This window comes from Giraffa tippelskirchi, chromosome 12 (assembly GCF_054371585.1).
Source record: "Giraffa tippelskirchi isolate mGirTip1 chromosome 12, T2T-mGirTip1v1.2.pri, whole genome shotgun sequence".
NCBI lineage: Eukaryota > Metazoa > Chordata > Mammalia > Artiodactyla > Giraffidae > Giraffa > Giraffa tippelskirchi.
In genome coordinates, this window is record NC_137286.1 from 74,723,161 (window position 1) to 74,749,109 (window position 25,949).

Genomic DNA, 25,949 nt, shown 5'->3' on the forward strand with positions numbered 1-25,949 from the left:
GGGAACACATCTTTCCAGACTTTAATTAGGACTTGAGTCCCTGGAGCATATAGTGGTGACTCCTTAGAATGTTTTGGGTCCTGGTTGACACCCCACAAGCGTATATCCTGTTGGAATTGACCAATGGCCATGGTATAAGACCGCAGGGTCTGAGCCTCTGGATCTAGGAAGAGGTCATTGACATAAACAAAAGGTCTCCCATATAGTATCTCATAAGGACTAAGACCAACATGTTCCTTAGGGGCAATACAGGTGCAGAGGAGAGCTATTGGTGAAGCCTCCTTCCATCCCAGGGAGGTCTCCTGGGCTATCTTTTTTGGGGGGGAGGAGGGGCTATCTTTTTTATCGCTGATTTTAAGAATTGATTGACTCTTTCTACTTTTCCTGCAAACTGAGGCCTCCAGGCACAATGGAGATAATAAGTAATCCCCAATGCATTAGAGACCCCTTGGGTGACCTTAGAAGTAAATGATGTCCCATTGTCACTTTGTAATGACCTGGGCAGACCAAATCTCAGAATGATTTCATGGAGCAGTTTTCTTACCACCTCCTCAGCCATCTCAGTCCAGGTGGGAAAGCCTTCAATCCATCCTGTGAATGTATCTATTATGACTAGTAGGTATTTATACCCTTGAGAAACTGGCATCTGGCTGAAGTCCATCTGCCAGTCCTCTCCTGGGTAGGCGCCACATCATTGGACAGGCTGGGCCAGCTAGGCTCTTCGATGTCCTTGGGGGTTGTTTAATTGGCAAGTGGGACAAAAGGAGACCATTTGCCTTATATCGTTTGGAGGTCCGTTTCTGTGAAAGACCTTTCTAGTAATCTTTGGAGGGCCTTCTCCTCTAAATGAGTAATGGCATGTAAGGAGTTAACCAACTTCCATTGGAGGTTTCCAGGCAGAAAAAGGAGTCCCTGCTTTTGCAACCACCCTGTATGATCTTCTTGAAAGCCCTCACTCTTAGCTTTCAGAGTCTCACCTTCAGTATATGAAGGAGTTTCTGGCAAATCAGTCTGTGGAACTAAGGTGGTGACCCTTATTAGATCATTGGTCTGTAATGCTGCTCTCTTTGCTGCCTGACCAGCTACTTGGTTCCCTCGTGCCACTTCCGTGCTCCCTTTTTGGTGCCCTTTACAGTGGGAGGCTGAAACCTCAGTAGGCAGATGGACTGCCTCCAAGAGCCTAAGGATTTGATCACCATATTTGATTGGGGACCCTCGGGTGGTCAAGTGGCCTCTTTCTTTCCAAATAGCAGCATGTACATGTAGCACTAGAAAGGCATACTTGGAGTCAGTGAAAATGGCTGCTCTTTTTCCTTTTCCCAGCTCTAAAGCTCGAGTCAGGTCTATGAGCTCAGCCAATTGGTCTGAAGTACCTGGTGGTCTATGGTCTCAAAATTGGAGACGACTTCATAGCCAGCCCTTCTTTTTACATCCAAGACAAAGCTACTTCCATCAGTGTACCAGAATTCCTCAGGATTGGTCAGAGGATCTTCCAACAATCCCTCTTGGAGTTTTGTCCAGTGGTCCAAGGTTTCTAGGCAAGAGTGAAATGGGAGAGAGCCCTCGGGGGTAGGCAGGAGGGTGGCTGGGTTAAGAACCTCACAAGCGGATATAGTGAGGCCTGGATTTTCCATCAGCACTATTTGATATCTGAGGATCCTTTGATCAGGCATCCATAAATGGCCTCTCTCATTCAGGAGTTGTTTTACTTGGTGGCTGGTAAAACTAGTTTGCCCCCAAAAGAGAGTTTTAAAGCATTTTGTATCAGGACTGCAATAACTGCAAGATTTCAAAGGCAGGGAGAGATTTCTTCCCAATAAGAAAGGAGGATAGTCAGGGACCACTGGAAAATATTTGTCCATCCCAGCAACAAAGTGCTCAGGTGAATCTTTTATAATTGTTTTTCCTGTATCACCCAAAATGATACAGGTTTAGGAGAAGAAGGCTCTGGAGTAGGAGGTCAGGACAGAGTAGTAGCCCCCGTGTCAACCAAGAAATTCTAGGCCCTACCTGCCACATGCAGTTGCACCCTTGGCTCCAGCCCTGTGATGGTTATCTGTGAGAGGCGGGCCGGCTGGAGAGGGCCGCTTCAGTCCTGTTGAACCATCGTGAGGGAAGGCTTGGTGCTTGACCTTGAGGCTCTTGGGTCCCCGGGGCAGAGTGCTGCCAAATGTCCCAATTTATGGCATTTGAAGCAAGCCATCTTAGGAGACTTGTCACAGTTTGGATACTCTTTGGCCCAATGCCCCGCCTGTCTACAGATTAGGCATTTGCCTAGTGCCTTGTCCTTCAAGGACTCAGGGTTTACCACAGGGATTCCCTGGAGGGCGGCCAGCATCTGGGCATGCCTTGTCTCTTTCCTTTTCTCCCTCTCCTGGGCCTTGGCCTCCTTCTCCTGTTCTCTGTTATAAAAGGTATTGGTGGCTGTCTGGACCATCTCATCTAAAGGGGCAGCAGGGTCCTGCTGCTACAGCTGTTGTTTGTAACTTTATCCTGATGTCTGATGCACGCTGGGACAGGAATTTGTCCTTTAAAATCGCCTGTCCTCATAAGAGTCTAAGTCCAGATTGGTAAACTTTCAGAGGGCCTTTCCAGAAAGGCAATGGGGTCCTTGTTGGGCTCCTGAGTTATTGCTGAGACCCATGCGTAGCTGATTACTTTTTGCTGGGCTGCTTTCAGTCCTGCCTTCACACAGAGCAGAAAATGATCCCTTTCCCAGATGTGTTCAGGGTCATTATAATTCCAGTTAGGATCTGAGGAGGGGACTGCAGTTTCCCCTACTGGGTATTTATCACTTGACATGGGAAGCCCCGTTGCATACCTTCGGGCTTCCTTTAAGACCTTAGTACGCTCAGGGTCAGATAAAGTTTGACTAAATATGACCATGATGTCCTTCCACATCAAGTCAAACGCCAAGGTAATGTGTTGGAATGTATCTATACATTTGCTGGGTCATCTGTGTAGCTTCCCAGGTCTTGTTTGATCCGTCTTAGTTCTAAGAGGGAGAAGGGTTTATGGACCTGGGTTGGTCTGAATTCTTCTCCAGTTTCGACTCAGGGACATATTCAAGTTAGCTTTTGTGGAGGGGGTGCTCCCGGATGTGGGGGCACTTTTGGATACAAGGAAGGAGCACCAGGCAACTCGGGAGCTGTGGGAGGTAAGCCTTCACAGGGGGGTTCCTTCTCTTGGTTGTCTCTGCCTAACACCATTTGCCTATTAGGCCCCCTTTTAGGGCATACAACGATCCCATTCTCAAGACAGAGTTCCCTCATATCTTAGTCAGAAGAAAATTTGGACATAGGGGATCTCTGTCCATTTCCCTTGTCTTTTGCAGAATAATTCTAGCTGCAGGACGGTATTGTAATTTAAATTCCCATCCTCAGGCCAGTGTTCCTTGTCCCCCAGAAGCACAAAAGAATTTTAAGTGACTTCTCCTTAGAGTTAAGAGGATCGAACAGCTTCCAGATATCAAGGATGGATATCAAGGGCATCTACCAGGAAATGGATTGGTTATTTCCCATCTGAAAGACAGTCATGACAGGGAGGAAAAGAAAAAAGAAAAAACTAATAGACCTCCTTCAACTTCCTTGGGTGGACTTCCTTAGGGGTGAGTCTTTTTGAGACTTATCTTACCCAGTACTGTTGCAACCTGAGAGCTGTCCCTGGGTCAGGGTGCAGATACCCAGGCAAGCTGAGGCATGGTAGTCTCCTGGAGATCGAATCCCTGGGCAGGTCGAGGCAAGTCGGTCTCCTGAGAATTGGGTCCCTGGGCAAGTTGAGGCATGACGAACTCCTGGGATCCCTGGACTGGCGGATCCCTGAGCAGGTTGAGGCATGACAACCTTTCAAGGACCAGATCCCTAGACAGGTCGAGGCAGATGGGCCTCCTGGCACCCCTGGACTGGAGTTGGGTATCCCCAAGGTCTCCAGCATGACCAGTGCTGGGTAGGATTAAGGGGCTGTAATCTTAACTCATTGCCAGTTTGTTCACCGCAGATGGGAATAGATACCATGGTGTAAAGCAATCCAAGCCTGTGCCCTGAGACTGTGAACCTGGTGAAACAGCCATAAGCCTTATCCTCTTACTGCTCTAAGGGAAGGTAGGTCACTGATTTCCTTCCCTAGTCCTCCATAAGAGCAGCTTAGGGTGTTTCCAATGGTAAACATTTCATTGTAATAGGCCCACTTTAGGTAATAACAGAAGTAATGACAAAGGAGTGGGTTATCTGGCCCTGTTGGGGCATTAAAGTATTTTAATAATAGGCTGGATGGAGCAATGTTCCCCACAAGGGGGCAGGGTCCTGGTGGTAGGAGTTAGTAATTGGCTTAAGAACAAAATGGTAAGAGGCAAGAGACCAGATGTTCCATAAACAGGGAGTGGAGATTTGATCCTGGGGTATGTTTGTAACTTTAGGAGAACGGTGGTAAGGATTTGGGCTGAAACAGGCTCCAGGGCTAACTCCCAAAGTGGCAAATGTTATCCTGGAAGCCCAATTGTCTTTGAAGGGATGCCACCAGATGGACTTCTAGCAGGCATTGTGTGCCTGTCTCCCGCCCTAGCAGGTTCACTGAGAGATGCTAATTTTGCCCATGCTGTAGGAAACACGGAAGATGAAGGCCTGAATATCTAGAGGGAGTGGATATTATACAGCATTTCCCTCGCAAGGGCCAGCTATTTTCTGGTTGTCCCTCCAGAAGATTGTAGAGGCAACATTGTGGGTCCGGATGGGGCTCAGGAAAAGAACCTGAAACAGGAGGGAAGGGGACAAGACACAGCTTTTGAAAGAATGACATAGCGCAAGGGCATGACATAAACCAATTAAAATCAAATGGGTCCAAGATGACAAGTCAAATTCAACTAAATCTTGATCCTCAATCTGTAAGCTAAATGCCACAGCGAGGTGGCAGGACAGCTCCAAGGCACCAAAGATGGAGGAGTGGGTGGTTCCCCAATGGTCGGGATGATCCTCCCACTCATTAACATATGAATTCACCCAGATATCGAAAACTAACCAGACCACATTCCATGACCAAAGCACTTGCCCTCTGTGATGACCCACACCCTGCGGAGTGTGCTTCTCTCTGAATCTGAACAAATCCACCTCTGACCTATCGCTCTGTCTCTAACTGAATTTTTGCGATGAGACATCAGAGCCTAAGCTTCATTAGGTCCTGAAGCCAGGCCTCATAGGGTTTAGCCGGGCTCAAGTCCTGGGAGAGAGGAGCTAAAAGACAGGAGGAAAAAGCAATGGGAAAAACGTGCTGAGGAGTCCCCTTCATAACCTGCCAGAAAATCTGCTAAATACCTGACCTGTGTTCCCAGTTTCATTAACCTGATCCTTGGCACAAAGATTAAGGACAGAAGAACCCCCACCGACTTCAGTAATAACTACTGGGGCCCAGCAGATAGTGGAGTCTTTGGGGCACACTGGGTAGTAGCCTCTCCAGAGTCCCTCAGTTGCACCCACTCCTGCTCACCTGTTCCCAGGGGGTTCAAGGAAAAAAGAAACAAGAGATTGTAAAGGAATTAAAATTTTGTTAGGCATATGTCCCTCCAGGCATAGGAGCTAGGACCTCCTACCTTAACTGGAGCTCCTCTGGAATCTGAGACTGAGCTGCGTGAGCTTTCTGCTGAGTTCGTTTTTCACTGTCCCGGTTTCCAGCACGCTGGGCTTCTTGTCACTTCCCCTGCACTGGGCTTTCTTCGTGTTCAGCTTCCACGACTGGAGCTTTCGCCGACCGGAGCTTTCGCCGACTGGAGCTTTCGCCGAGTTGGGCTCCTGCTGTGCTTGGCCTCCTTCTTGTGGGGGCCACACCAACGTTGTCTCAGCCAAGTTAAATCTGAGAAACGGTACCACAGATGTCGGGGGAGTGCGTCATTTCCTCAGTTCTGTCTCCTCACAACAAAAATTTGAAGCTATGGACGTTAAAGCTCTTAGCATGTCTCAGCTCACAGACAGATCAGTGTTACAGCTCAGTTTTATTTAGAAAATAAAGCGAAATACATCCTCGAGGCGTGAGGGCATGCCGACCCAAAAGACGCGAAGAGAAGAGAGAGAGAGAACACACGAGACAGAGAGCCCCGGCTCTTTGGCTCATCTTTTTATGTCTTTTCTCCTCCGCCCGAGCCTGCCCTATATAAATTGGGCTAGCCAGGAGCGCGGTTTGTTCTACCTGAGATCCCCACTCTGGTCCTCGGATCTTCCTCTGTTCTATTTTCGCAGGCTTTTCCCTTCCTTGTCTTTTAGCCACTGCCATTCTGGACTCCTTTTTCCTATTCTAACTACCTAACACTTGCACTCATATGGTAAAGAATCCTGTTACCGATTTAAGTGAATGTTTAGTTAATATAGATTCATTGACCTTTATTTGTTGACAAATAACAGAAGCAAGAAGTTTCTGCAGTCTGTAGAAGATCTGGAGATGTGAAGGTTTCCATGAGCAAATTTTCTCCTGTAGTTCCAGTTGACATAATTACATGTGAAATGGTGACAAATATTTGGGACCTTCAAGCTTATGCTGCTAATCACAGAAAGATCTATCCCAAGGGCCTACATCCAGGAAAGAGAATCAGTGAAAAAAAGAAAATTATAGTCACAACTATAAGTAAAAACTTGCAGCTTGACGGTTTTTCTTCTAGGCATTGAAAGAAAACCACAAGCCCAAAATGGCATCACTCGTGCTAAAAGCTCAGGACACCAAACCTAGATTTAATGCCTGATCTAATTGCAGTTTCAATCTCTCTCAGAAATGTAATCTTAATCGACCAGGCTGAAATTTTCTGGTCAAGCACCAGTAAAGTAATCAGTCCTGTGGGCCCTCTCCATCCCCCAGAGGAAGAAGAGGCAATCTGCATGATAAAACACTTGCCATTCCCTTTCCCTGCAAAAGATGTCCTGGCCTAAAAACAATTCTTTCTTTTCTTTCACTAAAAGCACCCTTGGGGTCACCCTTCTTCCTTTAAAAATCTTCCATTTTCTACAGCTCCTTAGATTGCCCTTCCACTTGTTCATTGGGATGCTGTTGGATTCAGGAATCGTTGAAGAAGTCAATTAGATTTCTAAATTAACTGAGTTTAATTTTCCTTTCTTAACATAGATACAGCTTAAAATTAAGCCAAAACTCAGTGAAAAGTACATTTGAGTGATTTTGAACTTTAATTTTTTCGAAATACCTAAATATATATTACAGAATATAACCTTTAAGCTTTATTGTTTTAATTCATTCAGTCATTGTTGTTCAGTCACTAATGTCCAGAGAGTTGTGTCCAACTCTCTGAAACCCCATGGACTGTAGCACACCAGGCTTTCCTGTCCTTCATCATCTCCTGGAATTTGCTCAATCTCATATCAATTGAGTAGGTGATGCCATTCAACCATCTTAGCCTCTGTTGCCCCCTTTTCTGCTGCCTTCAATCTTTCCCAGCATCAAGGTCTTTTTCCAATGAGTTGGCTCTTTGCATCAGATGGCCATACATTCAATCACTGTTTATTGAGAGTTTCTATGTGTCAGGCACTGAGCCAGGTACCAGAAATACAGCAGAGAAAAAGATTTGAAGAGTATCTGCCATCAAGGAGATTACATTCCAATAGAAAGGCAGATACTGAACAATTATGTAATTCATTTTTTAGTTATAATTGTGACAGTTGCTATAAATGAGAAACAAAAAAAACTACGACCACACACGGGGTGGACAAACTTTGCCTTTAATATATATCCTCTCTTTGTTACCACTGCTGTTGCCTCAGAGTCATACCCCTGCCTCTCTTTTTAATAGAACCCTATAACTCTTATCTAGGTTTCAGGAGAGTTGGTGGAGATTTCTCACAAAACGTGGTCCACTGGACAATGCAATGGCAAACCACTTCAGTATTCTCACCTTGAGAATCCCATGAACAGTATGAAAAGGCAAAAAGATAGGACACTGAAAGATGAACTCCTCAGGTCAGTAGATGCCCAATACACTAGTGGGAGTCAGTGGAGAAAAAACTTCAGAAAGAATGAAGAGATCGACCCAAAGCAAAAACACCACCTAGTTGTGAATGTGGATGGTGATGGAAGTAAAGTCGGATGCTGTAAAGAGCAATATTGCATAGGACCTGGAATAGGTCCATGAATCAAGGCAAATTGGAAATGGTCAAACAGAAGATGGCAAGAGTTAACATCGACATTTTAGGAATCAGTGAACTAAAGTGGACTAGAATGGGTGAATTCAACTCAGATGACCATTATATCTACTACTGTGGGCAAGAATCCTTTAGAAGAAATGGAAGAGCCATCATAGTCGACAAAAGAGTCTGAAATGCAGTACTTGGATGAAATCTCAAAAGCAACAGAATGATCTCTGTTCCTTTCCAAAGCAAACTATTCATTATCACAATAATCCAAGTCTATGCCCTGACCAGTAATGCTGAAGAAGCTAAAGCTGAACGGTTCTATGAAGACCTTCTAGAACTAAAACCCAAAAAGATGTCCTTTTCATTATAGGGGATTGGAATGCAAAAGTAGCAAGTCAAGAGATACCTGGAGTAACAGGCAAATTTGGCCTTGGAGTACAAAACAAAGCAGGTAAAAGGCTAACAGAGTTTTGTCAAAGGAATGCACTGGTCATAGCAAACACCCTCTTCCAACAACACAAGAGAAGACTCTACACATGGACATCACCAGATGGTAAACACTGAAATCAGACTGATTATATTCTTTGCAGCCAAAGATGGAGAACCTCTAAACAGTCAGCAAAAACAAGACAGGGAGGTGACTATGGCCCAGATCATGAACTCCTTATTGCCAAATTCAGACTGAAATTGAAGAAAGTAGGGAAAACTGCTAGACCATTCAGGTATGACCTAAATCAAATCCCTTATGATTATACAGTGGAAGTGACAAATAGATTCAAGGGATTAGATCTTACAGACAGAATGCCTGGTGAACTATGGTTGGAGGTTCATGATATTGTACAGGAGACACAGAACAAGAGCATCCCCCCAAAAAAGAAATGCATAAAAGCAAAATGGTTGTCTGAGGAGGCCTTACAAATAGCTGAGAAAAGAAAAGAAGTGAAAGGCAAAGGAGAAAAGGAAAAATATACCCATTTGAATGCAGAGTTCCAAAGAATAGCAAGGAGAGATAAGAAAGCCTTCTTCGGTGATCAGTGGGAAAAAAAATAGAGGAAAACAATAGAATGGGAAAGACTAGAGATCTCTTCAAGAAAATTAGAGATACCTAATACCTAAGGGAACATTTCATGCAAAGATGGGCTCAATAAAGGACAGAAAGAGTACGGACATAACAGAAGCAGAAGATATTAAGAAGATGTGTAAAGAATACACAGGAAAATTATACAAAAAAGATCTTCATGACCCAGATAATCATGATGGTCACTCACCTAGAGCCAGACATCCTGGAAAGTGAAGTCAAGTGGGCCTTAGGAAGCATCACAAGGAACAAAGCTAGTGGAGGGGATGGAATTCCAGTTGAGCTATTTCAAATCCTATAAGATGATGCTGTTAAAGTGCTGCACTCAACATGCCAGCAAATTTGGAAAACTCAGCAGTGGCCACAGGACTGGAAAATGTCAGTTTCATTCCAATCCCAAAGAAAGGCAATGCCAAAGAATCCTCAATCTACCACACAATTGCACTCATCTCACATGCTGGTAAAGTAATGCTCAAAATTCTCCAAGCCAGGCTTCAACAGTACCTGTACCATGAACTTCCAACTGTTCAAGTTGAATTTAGAAAAGGCAGAGGAACCAGAGATCAAATTTCTAACATCCGTTGGATCATCAAAAAAGCAAGACAGTTCCAGAAAAACATCTACTTCTGCTTTATTGACTACGCCAAAGCCTTTGACTGGGTGAAAGTGAATGTCGCTTAGTCTTGTCCAACTCTTTGCAACTCCATGGACTGTATAGGAATTTTCCAGGCCAGAATACTGGAGTGTGTAGCCTTTCCCTTTTCCAGGGGATCTTCCCAACCCAGGGATCAAACCCAGGTGTCCCGCATTGCAGGTGGATTCCTTACCAGCTGAGCCACAAGAGAAGCCCAAGAATACTGGAGTGGGTAGCCTATCCCTTCTCCAGCAGATCTGCCTGATCCAGGAGTTGAACCAGGGTCTCCTGCATTGTAGGCTGGTTCTTTACCAACTGAGGTATGAGGGATCGCAACAAACTGTGGAAAATTCTTAAAGAGATGGCAATATCAGATCATCTGACCTGCCTCCTGAGAACTCGGTATGCTGGGCAAGAAGCAACATTTAGAACTGGACATGGAACAGCAGACTGGTTCCAAATTGGGAAAGGTGTACGTCAAGGCTGTATATTGTCACCCTGCTTATTTAACTTATATGTGGAGTACATCATGCAAAATACTGGGCTAGATGAAGCGCAAGCTGGAATCAAGAATGCTGGGAGGTTATCAATAACCTCAGATATGCAAATGACACCACCCTTATGGCAGAAAGAGAAGAATTAAAGAGCCTCTTGATGAAAGTGAAAGAGGAGAGTTAAAAAGTTAGTTTAAAACAACATTCAGAACACTAAGATCATGGCATCTGGTCTCATCACTTCATGGCAAATAGATGGAGAAACAATGGAAACAGTGACAGACTTTATTTTCTTGGACTCCAAAATCTCTGCAGATGGTGACTGCAACCACGAAATTAAAAGACGCTTGCTCCTTGGAAGAAAATTTATGACCAACCTGGACAGCTTATTAAAAAGCAGAGACATTACTTTGCTGACAAATGTGCATATAGTCAAGCTATGGTTTACCCAGTAGTCATGTATGGATGTGAGAGTTGGACCATAAAGAAAGCTGAACACTGAAGAATTGATGTGTTTAAACTGTGGTATTGGAGAATACTCTTGAGAGTCCCTTGGACTGCAAGGAAATCCAACCAGTCAATCCTAAAAGAAATCAGTCCTGAATATTCATTGTAATGACTGATGCTTAAGCTGAAGCTCCAATACTTTGCAAAGAACTGACTCATTGGAAAAGACCCTGATGCTGGAAAAGATTGAAGGTGGAAGGAGAAGGGGACGACAGAGGATGAGATGGTTGGATGGCATCACCGACTCAATGAACATGAATTTGAGTTGGTGATTAACAGGAAAGGCTGGCATGCTGCAGTCCATGGGGTCACAAAGAGTCAGACACGACTGATTGGCTGAACGACTGAACGACTGAACTGAACTGAACTGAGGTTTCTGGATGTAGTTGCAAACTAGAAAAAGCAAGAACTGGTTAGAACAAATTAAGCCTGAGATGGTGGCAGATTTCACTTCCAGTCGACCTTGTGCCTCATTAAAAAACCATTTAATACATTAGCTAAGTGAGAAACTCAGCAGCGCCATGACAATTGACAATTGCCCTGACAACAACCAGAAAAGCCTAGGTAAGGACTGATAAGCAGTTTTTCATCAGTTCCAGGTCTAAACCACATTTTTGTTCTGAGAGAATTCATGGATACTCCTTCCACTTTTTCCAATTCTCTTTCTTTCACTTCAACCCTCCTGTATATCTGATGTCACCAGAAGTTGATTCGCAAACTAGATTCCCGATTCTCCATTCTTTGGCTACCGAATAAAGCTTGTGCTGTTCTGGTCTCAGTTTTGTTACTGGTTATGTGAATCTGACCAGAAGAAGAATCTCCCTGGCTGAGATAAGGGTCTTGGCCTGGCTAGCACCTCAGCAGAGATCTGACCAGTTGGATAACATTCCTTCTCTGCTCTGCCCTGGGAGGCTGACCTCTTCGGATTCCTTGCTCTCTGGCATTCCTTTGGTTCAAGAGGATATGGGAGAGCAGAAAGGGATCCAGGTCAGGGCAACTGCTGCCCAAACCCCCTCCCAGGCCGACCCTGGCAGACAGTAGTTGCACCTCTCCCTTCGGGTTCTGGGAATCCCTTCTTCCCCTTGTCACCTAGGCCTCGCCTCGGCCACAGCTCCTTCACGACCGTCTGGCATTCCTCACGGCCCAGGAACCCTGCAGTGTAGCTGTTGGGTCATTTTGTTTAGCTCATCAGTTTCCTGATTCGTGTGCCAACTATTTCCTGTTAGGCTCCCTATGGACAAAAGTTGAGAGGACAGAACTCATGTTTAAGCTGCAGATTGAAGGGTGTTGCTCTCCTGGGTGGTCCCTCCTACGCCTGCTCTCTTTCCATATAACATCCACGTGTCCAGAGGAGAGTAGCAGCGTAGGTCATCAGTTGTTTGTTGCTTTATCCCTTTGCTTACGTGGCCCTCTCCCAGCCCCAGCAGGAAACGCTTTCCCTTTCTGTTTTCACTGGGCCAGGTCTTCCTGAGCTCTGAGATCAGTCCCCTCTTCCTCCTCCTCCATCGTCCATCTTTCCTGTCCTGTCAATATTCCTTAAACATGTGCCCTCCAGGTGACCCAGGCTGTGATGTGCGGGCCTCCTCTCTCACTGCCCCTTTGTATTCAGCCGCACTAGAGTTTTTGCTCTTCAATGCCTTTGTTCAGTTTTTCTCTGGATCACCCTAACCTCATCTGTCCTTTCTGTTGAAATCCCCTCCTGTTTAAACGCCACCACTCCACAAAGCCTTCCTAAAGGTCTCAGCGGGAAGTGTGTTCCCTTCCATTATTTTTTATCCCCATAAAGCCTTTTCTTTATTTTTACTTTCTTTGTTCTTCTCACATGATTTATACTTTTGATATTTGTGAAAGTGTTTTACGTCTCTCCCATCAGCTCTGGAAAGCAGGGACTAGTGTGTCTATGAAACATCTACAATACTCCATCTAATACAACAGCCACTATTTAGCAGGAGATGCTGAATTTTCATATCCATTGATACATATTTTATCTTCTGTTGTAGAAAATCATTTTGGAATTAATCCCTTACACAACACAATAAGGGAAACTGTTTGCGTGCTCTCTTTGTATGTGGCCCCTGGCCTGGTTACTTTCATATTGTGCTTTTTATTGTAATGTAATTAAATTGTACAGTTAAACCAAATATAACTAGGGGACATAGAGCTCAGACTATTTCCTCCAGTTACAACTTGGAGGGCCAGGCTTTATCCCGCCATTTCCAGTCTTTTAACATTCAAGTATCAGTCATGCCAAAGCATTTATCATCTCAGAAAAAATCAAACAAAAATATTATAAAGGCCTCTAGATACCACATAGCTGCATAGAGCTGGAGAAATAGGCATGAAACACAGGTTAATTGAGGTGGAAATAAAAATATGGTTCCTTTAGCTTCATGCTCCATGCTTCAAATTGAGATTTCTGTAAGTTCTCCTCTAGGAGGCCTTTGCTATGTCTATTGTTTGGTTTGCTGAGATTGGAAGTTGAGGAATTTGGGAATTTGAAGGAAATGGCACCCCACTCCAGGATTCTTGCCTGGAGAATCCTGTGGACAGAAGAGCCTGGTGGGCTGCTGTCCATGGGGTCTCACAGAGTCAGACACGACTGAAGTGACTTAGCATGCATGCATGCATTGGAGAAGGAAATGGCAACCCACTCCAGTGTTCTTGCCTGGAGAATCCCAGGGATGGGGGAGCCTGGTGGGCTGCCGTCTATGGGATAGCACAGAGTCGGACACAACTGAAGCGACTTAGCAACAGCAACTCCAAAAAGACTTTTCGACTCTGTGTATTCTGTGAAATTGAATTGATTTTAAATGGTAGTTTGTATACTTTACATATTTTAAATAAAGTAATAATATTAACTACCACTTATTAATTATCCAGTAATCCTTTTAACCTTATAACCAGATCCAATGCAGATATTATTGTCCCCATTTCATAGATGAGGAAACCGAGATTCAAGATGTTTACTGCCCTCTTCCAGGGCACAGTTTTCAGGTGACAGCTCTTCCTTGTCCAATGCTCACATTCTTAGATGCTACTGCACACCTCCTCCTGGCAATATCACTGAGGTGATGCCCATTTGCTTGGCCATCCTCTATGTACGGTGCAAATGTTCTGCAACATTCTGAAACTTGTATGGTCTCAGAAAGCTTCTTCCTTAGGGAACAGAGCTGCACAGATTGCTGGGGAAGAGATAGCCTGGCGGCAATATGGTGGGGAAATGGACCACCCTTATTCAAAGTCCTGCTAGGGCTTCCTCTGCCTTCTAAACCAGGAACAGCTGGGGAATGAGTCTGTTAATACGCTGGGAAGGAGAGTCTCTGGAAAAACAAAGAAGGACTTTCTTCCCTGCACACATAGGTAAGCATGCTCTGAGAGCATATATTATCTTCTATTTTATAAATCTGAGAAAGTTTGTTTTAAAGTGGTTGGGTGGTAGATTTTTTTACATTGCTTTCTATGCATATTTAAAGACATTTTTTTTCTCCAGTTGTTAGCAAAAGTTGTTTAAACATCAAAAGCCTGAAAAACATAAAGTCCAAAGAAAAATGTTTTTTATTGAATTGAAGCTATATTTTTTCAATCAAGAAAGCAGTCATGTAAGGGGCTTTTCCTATTTTCAGTTCAGTTCAGTTTAGTTCAGTCCCTCAGTCATGTCCAACTCTTTGCGACCCCATGGACTGCAGCACGCCAGGCTTTCTGGTCCATCACCAACTCCTGGAGTTTACTCAAACTCATGTCCATAGAGTCAGTGATGCCATCCAACCATCTCATCCTCTGTCATCCCCTTCTCCTTCCACCTTCAATCATTCCCAGCATCAGGGTCTTTTCAAATGAGTCAGTTCTTTGAATCAGGTGGCCAAAGTATTGGGGTTTCATCTTCAATATCAGTCCTTTCAATGAATATTTAGAACTAATTTTCTTTAGGATGGACTGGTTTGATCTTCTTGCTGTCCAAGGGACTCTCGAGAGTCTTCTCCAACACCACAGTTCAAAAGCATCAATTCTTCAGCACTCAGCTTTCTTTATAGTTCAACTCTCACATCCATACATGACTACTAGAAAAACCATAGCCTTGACTAGATAGACCTTTGTTGGCAAAGTAATGTCTCTGCTTTTTAATGTGCTGTCTAAGTTGATCATAACTTTTCTTCCAAGGAGTAAGTGTCTTTTAATTTCATGGCTGCAGTCACCATCTGCAGTGATTTTGGAGCCCCCAAAAATGAAGTCTGTCACTGTTTTATCTAAGGGGCTTTTCTTATTTTTTATCTCACATATAACATGACACCTCAACAGTAACATGAGAGACAGTATTCAGAAAGCAATTCCAAACACATTAAATGAGCTGCTTTGGAAAAATGAGTCAAGTGAATTTTCTCCCTCTAAAGGCTACAAAAAAGAAACACCCTTCTCACAGGGCAATAGGTTGAAAAGGGGATAAGGGGGAACACAATATCTCATCTAAAATCTTGCCGGCAAGAACGTTTATTATTGCAGGAAGCAGAAGGTGAGCCTAGCTTATAAATGAGATCCTGCAGACAAGGGAGATGTATCTTGTTGAAGTATTACTGTACAGAATGAACCTTTAAAGCTTGGACTCCAAAGGCATAAACCATTGTCAAATAAATCTAACTGATGTATTCATTTTTAATAAAAGAAAATGCGACATAGCATGGCCGTAGTAATATGTAATTTCATCCTTGCATTTCCATTCTCAAGGGTTATTTAATTTTCCTTAAAACATTACAGAAAATGCAAGGAGTTAGATGAAAATAAATATTCTCACCTGGAATGATATTAATTTCATCAGCATTTTCCCTGCCAGTAAGAAATAATAGTAGAATACACAAATATTAAGACCCATCTATGGTTTATCTATACAATAATTACAATACCAAATTAACATATAAATAGTTAAGAGAAGAAATGGCTAAATTTTTTTCTTTTAAAATTATTTTAGGGTCTTTCATTTGGATATTTAAATTCTCTATAATGAAGGCAAGTCCCACAGGAACAACATAAATATTAATTGTGAAAAATAAAAAGAACTGAACCAGCATACAAATATTCTATTAAAAATGGTTCTCATATGAATAATCCATGGGGTTAATTGCAACCTTGAAGCAAATGACTGCCAAAGCTGTTTTTAAAAAACATTTTCTTAATGTGACATTGAGTTTTTTATCTGTTTTTTTCTCCCTTCTTCCTCTTCTCTATTTTCCTTCTTCTATATTCCTCTCTTGCTATTTTTAAAGTAGAATTTAAATTAATTACATTAAAAACATATAAAGGAAGTAAATAAAATAGAAATGTTACCTGAAACTAATGATTTCACTATAACATGCTATGAAGATTGTAGAATCTTTTTGTGTTACAGTGTAGCTGAGTGAGTTTTATGGTGATCCAGGTAGATGTTAGACATTTTATTTTAAATTGAGATACAGTTGATGTACAACAGTATGTATCAGGTATATAATGCAGTGATTCACAATTTTTAAATTTATAGTTATTATAAAATATTGGCTATATTCTCTGCTTGGTACAAAATATCCTCATAGCTTATTTTATACATAGCAGTTTGTAGTTAATCTTCTAACCCTATGTTGTCACTCCCCTCTTCCCTCTCCCCACTGGTAACCACTAATTTATTATTTATATCTGTGTGTCTGTTCCTTTTTTGTTATTTCACTAGTTTGTTATATTTTTTAGACACCACATATAAATTATATCATACAGTGTTTGTCTTTTTCTGTCTATTACATTTAGCACAATACCCTCCAAGGCCAGCTATGTTGTTTCAATTGACAAAATTTCATTCCTTTTTGTGGCTGAGTAGTATTCCATTGTGTGTGTGTGTGTGTGTGTGTGTGTGTGTGTGTGTCTGAATATCACATCTTTATTCATTCACCTGTTAATGGTTACTTAGATTGCTGCAGTCCATGGGGTCAAAAAGAGTCGGATACGACTGAAACTGAACAACAATAAAGTTGTTTGTATGTCTTGGCTATTGTGAGTAATGCTGCTGTGAATATTGGGAAGCATATATCTTTTTGAATGTTTTCATTTTTTCCAGATATATACCCAGGAGTGGAATGATAGCTCTATTTTTAGTTTTTGGAGAAGCATCCATACTGTTTCCACAGTGGCTAAAATAATTTACATTCCCACCTATAGTTCACCAGGGTTCCCTTTTCTCTATACCCTTACCAACATTTGTTTTTTGTGTCTTTTTTTTTATGATAGCCATTCTGACAGGTGTGAAGTGGTATGTCACTGTGGGTTTAATTTACCTTCAGGTATTCTTTTTTAATGACCAGAATCATCAGTAACTTTCTTTTCACTAGTGCCCAACATACCAAGGAAAACTCTATTATATAATCATATTTAATGTAAGGATGCCTTTCTAGAAGATTGTTTCACTCAAAGGAACAAATATAGTTACTCAAATAATGAGTTGATTCCAAAAATCTGGATGCAATTCACAAATACTGACTTTCAGGGTTATAGTGTCTAAAACTTAACTTTCTATGTTGAAAAGAATCTTAAAAGTTTAAAGAAGAAAACAGTTTGGCAGTTTCTCAAAAAGTTAAACATAGAATTACCATATCACATAGGATTCCAGTCTTCAGAGTATACTCAAAAGAATTGAAAACAAATACTCCAGCAAATACATGTATCTGCATCTTCATATGAGTACTAGTCCTAACAGTTAGAAGGTGGAAACAGCTTCCATCCATCAGTGGAATGAATGGATAAACAAATTATGGTATATAAACACAGTGGTATATTACCCAGACATAAAAAGGAGTGAAGTACTGATACATGCTATGGTGTGGATGAACCTTAAAATCATTATGCAAAAAAAAAAGAAGCTAGACACAAAAGGTCACATATTGTCCGATTCCATGTATGTGAAATACCCAGAAGAGGTAAATCCATAAAGACACATGCAGACTGGATGGCTTCCAGGGGCTGGGAATGGGTGAGCAGTTGCTTAACTTTGTACAATGTGGTAAAAATGTTTTGGAACTAGAGAGAGGAGGTGGTTTCACAGTATTGTGTGTGTTCTAAATATCACTGAAACGTTCACTTTAAATAATGTTATGGTGTATGAATTTCATCTCTAAAAAATGAAAGAAAGAAAATCTTCCAGAAAAATATGTTAAAAAACGAAAACTCAAAGCCACTGAAATTTAAATTATAGCTCAGAAGAATATGGACAGGAGGCATTAGACAGTCAGAATTGAAGTAAATGAACATGTAGTAAGGTCAAGAAACAGAGAAGAAAAGTGAGTCCAATAGCAAGTATATTATGAACAAAAAACTTCCATAGAAAGGTATAGTCAAACAAAAGGAAACTCTCTCTAAAGCAAATTTAGGAGACGCTCTTTTTAAACGAGCGAAATATAAATAGCAGATATATTCTTAAATTTTATATTATTTAATCAATTATGCAGTAAAGTCCTAATTTATTTTTGTGGTGGATATTACATAGCTCATTTATAGTTTATTAAATTGAATACTTATTATCAAATGTATAGTGTAATTCAAGAAGTTGAAATAGCTCCCTCAGTATCTTTTTTTAAGCATAGGTGATTTATAATGTTGTGTTAGTTTCAGGTGTACAGCAAAGTGATTCAGATTGATAGGCAGATATATACCATAAGAATATATAATACATATATTCTTTTTCAGATTTTTTCCATTATAGGTTATTACAAAATATTAAATATAGTTCCCTGTGCTATGTAGTAGGTCCTTATTGTTTATTTTATATATAGCAGTATGTATCTATTTATCCAAAACTCCTAACTTATTCCTCCACCATTTTGTCTTCCTCCATCTCATTTCATTAAAGTTTTGCTCATATGGTTCATTTTCAGAGAGTAATGCAAAGGAAATTTTCAGTCTGTCTTTGGTCTGTGGTCAAAAAAAAAAAAAATCTGAGTAAGGTTTAAATGTTTGTAGCACCAAAACAAAGAACTGTATCAGAATGAAACATGTAGAGCAATTCTTAAATACAGAAGGAGGACTAAAAAAGTCCACATATAGGGTCTGAGTTATAGAGATGGTATGATACTGTTATTTCAGATAATTTTAATGATTAAGGTAAGTTAATCTGAAAAAAGGAGAAAAGCAATTTGAAAAACTGGAGACTATGTTGAGTACAATAGAGAAGGATAAGACAGCAAATGGGAAAAGGAAATGGAAGTATTCAGGAAGCAATTACGAGCTAGCCCAAGGTTCTGTGAATGATCTGACAGTAGGTGCCTGGTGAGTGAATAGGCCCTGAGGGAAGTAATCAGAGATAAGAATACCAGGATAAAGCATACAGAGATAGGATGACAAAGTTTACAGCCTGAACTTAAAGACATTGCACAATGAGAAAGAAAGCTAAAGCTGAGAATTGAATAAAGGGTCTGCTTGCAAATATTATGAAAATGTGAGATGATGGAATACAAGCTCACTGGAGGAGGCAGGATGGGCACGTGAGAAAAGCCGGAATGAGGTGCAAAAAGCAGGAGCATGATGAAAAGCATAAGTGAATTTTTAGGCTTCGTGTTCAAATGTGCAGATAGCAAAGGTGAACAGGTGCTGTGGTTCAGAATATTCTCAGAAGAAACAATTTCAAAAAAGCACAGTCTCATTTTAACTGAAAAATAGAAAATTAGTCCCTGCAATCAGGAAGATATTGTGGCTGGCCAGAGTTTCTCTTCTAGAAGTTCCATGGAAATGCAGCTGTTAACTGTTAGAAACACAGGAGAACTGAGAGCCTTTCCCAAACACCGACTCTGTATCTGGGAAAATGTGGACAAACAGCACAATGCAAATGTTGGGAAGAAAATAATCACTTAAAGTTCCATTAGAAATCATTTATCATCACATACCACATTCACTAACTAACGTGTAAACTGAGGAGCATATTTAACTATTTGAGTTATACCAAAAACAGTTCTACCTCCTCACAACCCCTTCAAAAGTATTTATTTATATTTTTGTATAAATATTGGTGTCAAGCCAAGTGTTTTGTCTATAATTACTGTTTTAAATGTCAGATGATATGGTCTTACATACAACCTTGTTTCTTTTCAGTTGTGTCCTTAATATTCCTAAGTCTCAGTTTTCCTGTCTGTGGAGAGGAGCAGATAATACCTGCATAAATGAATGTCTATTGTCATTGAAATGATGGTATGAGATAATGTCAAGATGCACCCTGCAACTTGTTGAATCACTATTAATCTTGCTGTCACTGATATTATTTGCCATAAATGGTCATGTTACCAGTATGCCTCAGTCAAATAACATGGAAAGGGGGAAAAAGAGGTTATAGCCAAATACAATATAAGCCTATTTGTTGTTGACATAACATAATACTAAAAAAAAACACCCCTCACTTTTTTTCATACAGAATTTTTAAATTAAATGTTTTATTTTTATTAATAACCATACTTTTAGTATAAAAGAGGAAAGCTGCACATTAAAAAATGCTTCAAAGAGAAATTAGTCAGTGTAATTACTATAAATTATCAAAATACTGACATATAAGGGTATATGTGCCCTATTACAAAAACCAGGTGTTTAAATAAGATAAAATTGCCTCCTGAATTGGAAGAGGATTGGACTTGAGTTGTGCTTTTCAAATATAGAAAAGATTGTTTCTAATTGCTTTCTCCATAGGTACCAAATCTGTGCATTTTGTTAAAATGTTTCAAAAAGAAGTTATCAATGCGATTGTGAACATTTTGTATGCATTTCAGCCACTCTGGATGTATCTTTGGCCCTGACTAAGAAAGAGAATTTAAATATCAATCTAGTATAGAATAATAGATGGGAAAATGCTAACCAAAATAGATGGAAAAAATATTCTTCCAGAACCTTGAGCTTAGCATAGAGATTTCTGCATAGCTTTTGAATCCCAGGAAGGGCATGTAAGGATGGAACAAGGTCCTGAAAGAGGCCGTAGGTGACTGGCTCAAGAGGCAGGTGGTGGGTCTGGCCTTTAAAAAGGACAAGGAGACACAGTAGCCCCTGAGACAGGCTGAAAGAACTGAGTGCAGGTGTGAATGCAAATAGTTTATAGACAGCAGGTCAGGGTTTAAGAAAGGTCATGCTCAATGGCCTCATTTTTCTTGATTAATTGGGAGGCAAGATTGTCTTTTGAGAGTGGAGCAGGCAGGGGCAAGTGGGGAAGGCTAAAACCAAAAGCAAAACCAAAGAAAGCATTAGTCATTGCCGCAGATCCAGGGATGAGATTAACCCCAAGAAATGTTAAACTTTTGTTGCAAAGACACGAAAGATCACAATCTCGACTAATTCTTTCACATGGCCATCAGATTATCCTTTAACTATCTATGCAGCTTTTGCATACTGTGTCTCATACATATTCCTCACTAAACTGCTAGAGATACACATAGTTTGTATCTGGCTCTGGTTGAAAAACCAATGCATTCATCTCCAGTTCTGCCAGGTTATCCACTCTTGCAAAAAGTGTTCACCTCAAATTGATAGGAGAGGTCATTTTCAAGGCCTCATATATGCATGAAGCTGTCTCCCAGCAATCACATCATTATCAAACCTTGGTTCCTACTGAATGTCTTAGTCTCTGAAGATAATATTCTGGGGAAAATGCCTGCAATTTCTACTCTAATTAATACAGTGCTCTGAAGGAAGCTCTGTTTGAAGGTGAAGTCAATTGTTCTCCTTTTTCAGTCTGCCAGGAAACAACTTAAGGATCTCATCCCTTCCATTTTGATTAAAAAAAAAATAGTCAGATAAAAGAGAAGCATTAATTATCCTGCCTACAAAATTTCCTGTTTATTTAGCAATAATAAGCATCTTTTCAGTTGGTGCAGTTGTAAAGAATTAACCTGCCAGTGCAAGGGGTGTGGGTTCAATCTCTGGGTCAGGAAGATTCCCTGCAATAGGAAATGGCAACCCACTCCAGTTTTCTTGCCTGAAAAATTCCATGGACAGAGGAACATGGCAGGCTACAGTCCATGGGGTTGCGAAGAGTTGGACACAAATGAGCAAAGCACTGCAACAATTGTCACGTGAGTTGTAACAAGCATCATTTCACCCCTCAAACATTGACAAAGATCCTCTCCTTGACCAAATTCTAATCAGGCATCTCTGAGGTCTATTTCAACTAGGTTTCGACTTTTAAACTTCTCTGTTCATCTCTGCAATGTCTGGTTTTAGCAAGAATTCTCCTTAGTCCAAGTTTAGACAGAATCCCTCACTCTCCGGGTCTGATCAGACTCAATATCTAATCTCATCCTCCACCACCTCTGGGATGATGTCTGATCACCCTGAGGTTCCTTCAACAAGAATCCTGCTAGACTGGTTTAGCCAGGATTCTTCTTTTCTTCTGAGGTTCTCTGGTAGCAATTTTCCACCCATTGACCTCCACCCTGCTCCTTGACTCTAATTCCCATTCTTTGTTGTTGTATTTGGAGTTGAGGCAATTTCTCTCTGCTCTCCCCTCCCCCCCACGCAAGACCCCAGTCAGAGCTCCCTTCATCTCTCACAGTCGTCCCCCTGAATCAAGTCTGACTTAACATTGTTTAGTGTCATCAATCTTTTTCTCCAACAACATCAACACTTAAATGTGGATTTAGAAAGGTGACCCAAGGGACTTCCCTGGTGGTCTAGTGGCTAAGGCTTCAGGTTTGTAATGCAGGGGGCATGGGTCGGGAACTGAGATCTCACATGATGAGTGACATGGCCAAAGAACGAAAACAAGTGACCCAAGCCTCAGTCCTAACATAAATTGGTCAAACCACAGTGAAGTGGGACCCATGATACCGTGATACCAGGTGAAATAATTGTCTTACTTGAGGACAAGTCATTGGAAGGACTGATGCTGAGGCAGAAACTCCAATATTTTCGCCACCTGATGTGAAGAACTGACTCATTAGAAAAGACCCAGATGCTGGGAAAGATTGAAGGTGGGACGAGAAGAGGATGACACAGGATGAGATGGTTGGATGGCATAACCAACTCAATGGACATGAGTTTGAGTAAGCTCCAAGAGTTTGTGATGGAGAGGAAGACCTGGTATGCAGCAGTCGGTGGGGTCACAAAGAGTCAGACATGACTGAGCGACTGAACTGAACTGATGACAAGTCCTTTGGGTGGATGGATCCAAGATATTTCTACTTTCTATTATTTCTACTGTTTTTTGCCAAAGCAAAAACAACACCCTATTGTGGATGTGACTGGTGATGGAAGTAAAATCTGATGCTGTAAAGCGCAATATTACATAGGAACATGGAATGTTAGGTCCATGAATCAAGGTAAAATGGAAGTGGTCAAACATGACATGGCAAGAGTGAACATTGACACTTTAGGAATCAGTGAACTAAAGTAGATTGAAATGGGTGAATTTAACTCAGATGACCATTATGTCTATTACTGTGGGCAAGAATCCCTTAGAAGAAATGGAGGAGCCATCAAAGTCAACAAAACAGTCCAAAATGCAGTACTTGGATGCAGTCTCAAAAACCACAGAATGATCTCTGCTCATATCCAAGGCAAAACATTCATTTTCACAGTAATGCAAGTTTATGCCCCAACCAGCAATACTGAAGAAGCTGAAGCTGAACTGTTCTATCAAGACTTTGGTGGCTGAGACGGCGCACAAGCGCGGCAGAGAGGAGCTACCCCGGGCCGGGGGTCAGGGGCGGCGGCTGAGAGGAGCTATCCCATTTCTGAGGTAAGGAGCAGCGACTTCACTTTGCTGGAGTAGCCGTGAAGAGAGACCCCGTGTCCAAGGTAAGAGAAACCCAGGTAAGACGGTAAACACTGAGAGAGGGCATCAAGGGGCAGACAGACTGAAACTACAGACATGGACAACTAGCCAATCTGATCACATGGACCACAGCCTTGTCTAACTCAATGAAACTAAGCCATGCCATGGGGGGCCACCCAAGATGGACGGGTCATGGTGGAGAGGTCTGACAGAATGTGGTCCACTGGAGAAGGGCATGGCAAACCACTTCAGTATTCTTGCCTTGAGAACCCCATGATCAGTATGAAAAGGCAAAAAGATAGGACACTGAAAGATGAACTCCCAGGTCAGTTGGAGCCCAAAATGTTACTGGAGATCAGTGGAGAAGTAACTCCAGAAAGAATGAAGGGATGGAGCCAAAGCAAAAAAAACATCCAGCTGTGAATGGGACAGGTGATAGAAGCAAGATTCTATGCTGTAAAGAACAATATCACATAGGAACCTGGAATGTTAGATCCATGAATCAAGGCAAATTGGAAGTGGTCAAACAGGAGATGACAAGAGTGAACATTGACCTTCTAGGAATCAGTGAACTAAGATGGACTGGAATGGGTGAATTTAACTCAGATGACCATTATATATACTACTGTGGGCAGGAATCCCTTAGAAGAAATGGTGGAGCCATCATAGTCAACAAATGAGTCCGAAATGCAGTACTTGGATGCAATCTCAAAAATGGCACAAAGATCTCTGTTCGTTTCCAAGGCAAACAATTCAGTATCATGGTAATTCAAGTCTATGCCCTGACCAGTAACGTCAAAGAAGGTGAAGTTGAACAGTTCTATGAAGACCTACAAGACCTTCTAGAACTAACACCCAAAAAAGATGTCCTTTTCATTATAGGGAACTGGAATGCAAAAGTAGGAAGTCAAGAAACACCTGGAGTAACAGGCAAATTTGGCCTGGGAGTACAGAATGAAGCAGGGCAAAGGCTAATAGAGTTTTGCCACGAGAACACACTGGTAATAGCAAACACCCTATTCCAACAACACAAGAGAAGACTCTACACATGGACATCACCAGATGGTCAACACCGAAATCAGATTGATTATATTCTTTGCAGCCAAAGATGGAGAACCTCTATACAGTCAGCAAAAACAAGACTGGGAGCAGACTGTGGCTCGGATCATGAATTGCTTATTGCCAAATTCAGACTTAAAATGAAGAAAGTAGGGAAAACCAATAGACCATTCAGGAATGACCTAGATCAAATCCCTTATGAGTATACAGTGGAAGTGAAAAATAGATTTAAGGGACTAGACCTGATAGACAGAGTGCCTGATGGACTACAGAGAGAGAGGTTCATGCTTCAGCTTCAGCTTCAACATCAGACCTTCCAATGAACACCCAGGACTGATCTCTTTTAGGATGGATTGATTGGATCTCCTTGCAGTCCAAGGGACTCTCAAGAGTCTTCTCCAACACCACAGTTCAAAAGCATCAATTCTGCGGCACTCAGCTTTCTTCACCGTCCAAATCTCACATCCATACATGACCACTGGAAAAACCATAGCCTTGACTAGATGAACTTTTGTTGGCAAAGTAATGTCTCTGCTTTTAAATATGATCTCTAGGTTGGCCATAACCTTCCTTCCAAGGAGTAAGCGTCTTTTAATTTCATGGCTGCAGTCACCATCAGCAGGGATTCTGGAGCCCAAAAAAATAAAGTCTGACACTGTTTCCACTGTTTCCCTATCTATTTCCCATGGAGTGATGGGACCAGATGCCATGATCTTAGTTTTCTGAACGTTGAGCTTTAAGCCAACTTTCTCACTCTCCTCCTTCACCTTCATCAAGAGGCTCTTTAGTTCTTCTTCACTCTCTGCCGTAAGGGTGGTGTCATCTGCATATCTGAGGTTATTGATATTTCTCCCAGCAAGCTTGATTCTAGCTGTGTTTCTTCCAGCCCAGCGTTTCTCATGATGTACTCTGCATATAAGTTAAATAAGCAGGGTGACAATATACAGCCTTGACGGACTCCTTTTCCTATTTGGAACCAGTCTGTTGTTCCATGTCCAGTTCTAACTGTTGCTTCCTGACCTGCATACAGGTTTCTCAAGAGACAGGTCAGATGGTCTGGTATTCCCATCTCTTTCAGAATTGTCCACAGTTTATTGTGATCCACACAGTCAAAGGCTTTGGCATAGTCAATAAAGCAGAAATAGATGCTTTCTAGAACTCTCTTGCTTTTTCGATGATCCAGCAGATATTGGCAATTTGATCTCTGGTTCCTCTGCCTTTTCTAAAACCAGCTTGAACATCTGGAAGTTCACGGTTCACGTATTGCTGAAGCCTGGCTTGGAGAATTTTGAGCATTACTTTACTAGCA

At 41.6% G+C, this 25,949-nt stretch overlaps 1 long non-coding RNA gene across 1 annotated transcript in view; it reads right to left on the reverse strand.

Moving 5' to 3' along the window:
- Positions 1 to 25,949, reverse strand: part of LOC145529733 (uncharacterized) — a 44,587-nt gene that overhangs the window by 1,020 nt on the left and 17,618 nt on the right. The window contains exons 2-3 of the long non-coding RNA XR_014071320.1: positions 5,582 to 5,841; positions 1,374 to 4,745 (exon numbers count right to left, since the gene is read on the reverse strand). This is a non-coding gene — a long non-coding RNA (uncharacterized LOC145529733). The remainder of the gene's footprint in view (positions 1 to 1,373; positions 4,746 to 5,581; positions 5,842 to 25,949) is intronic.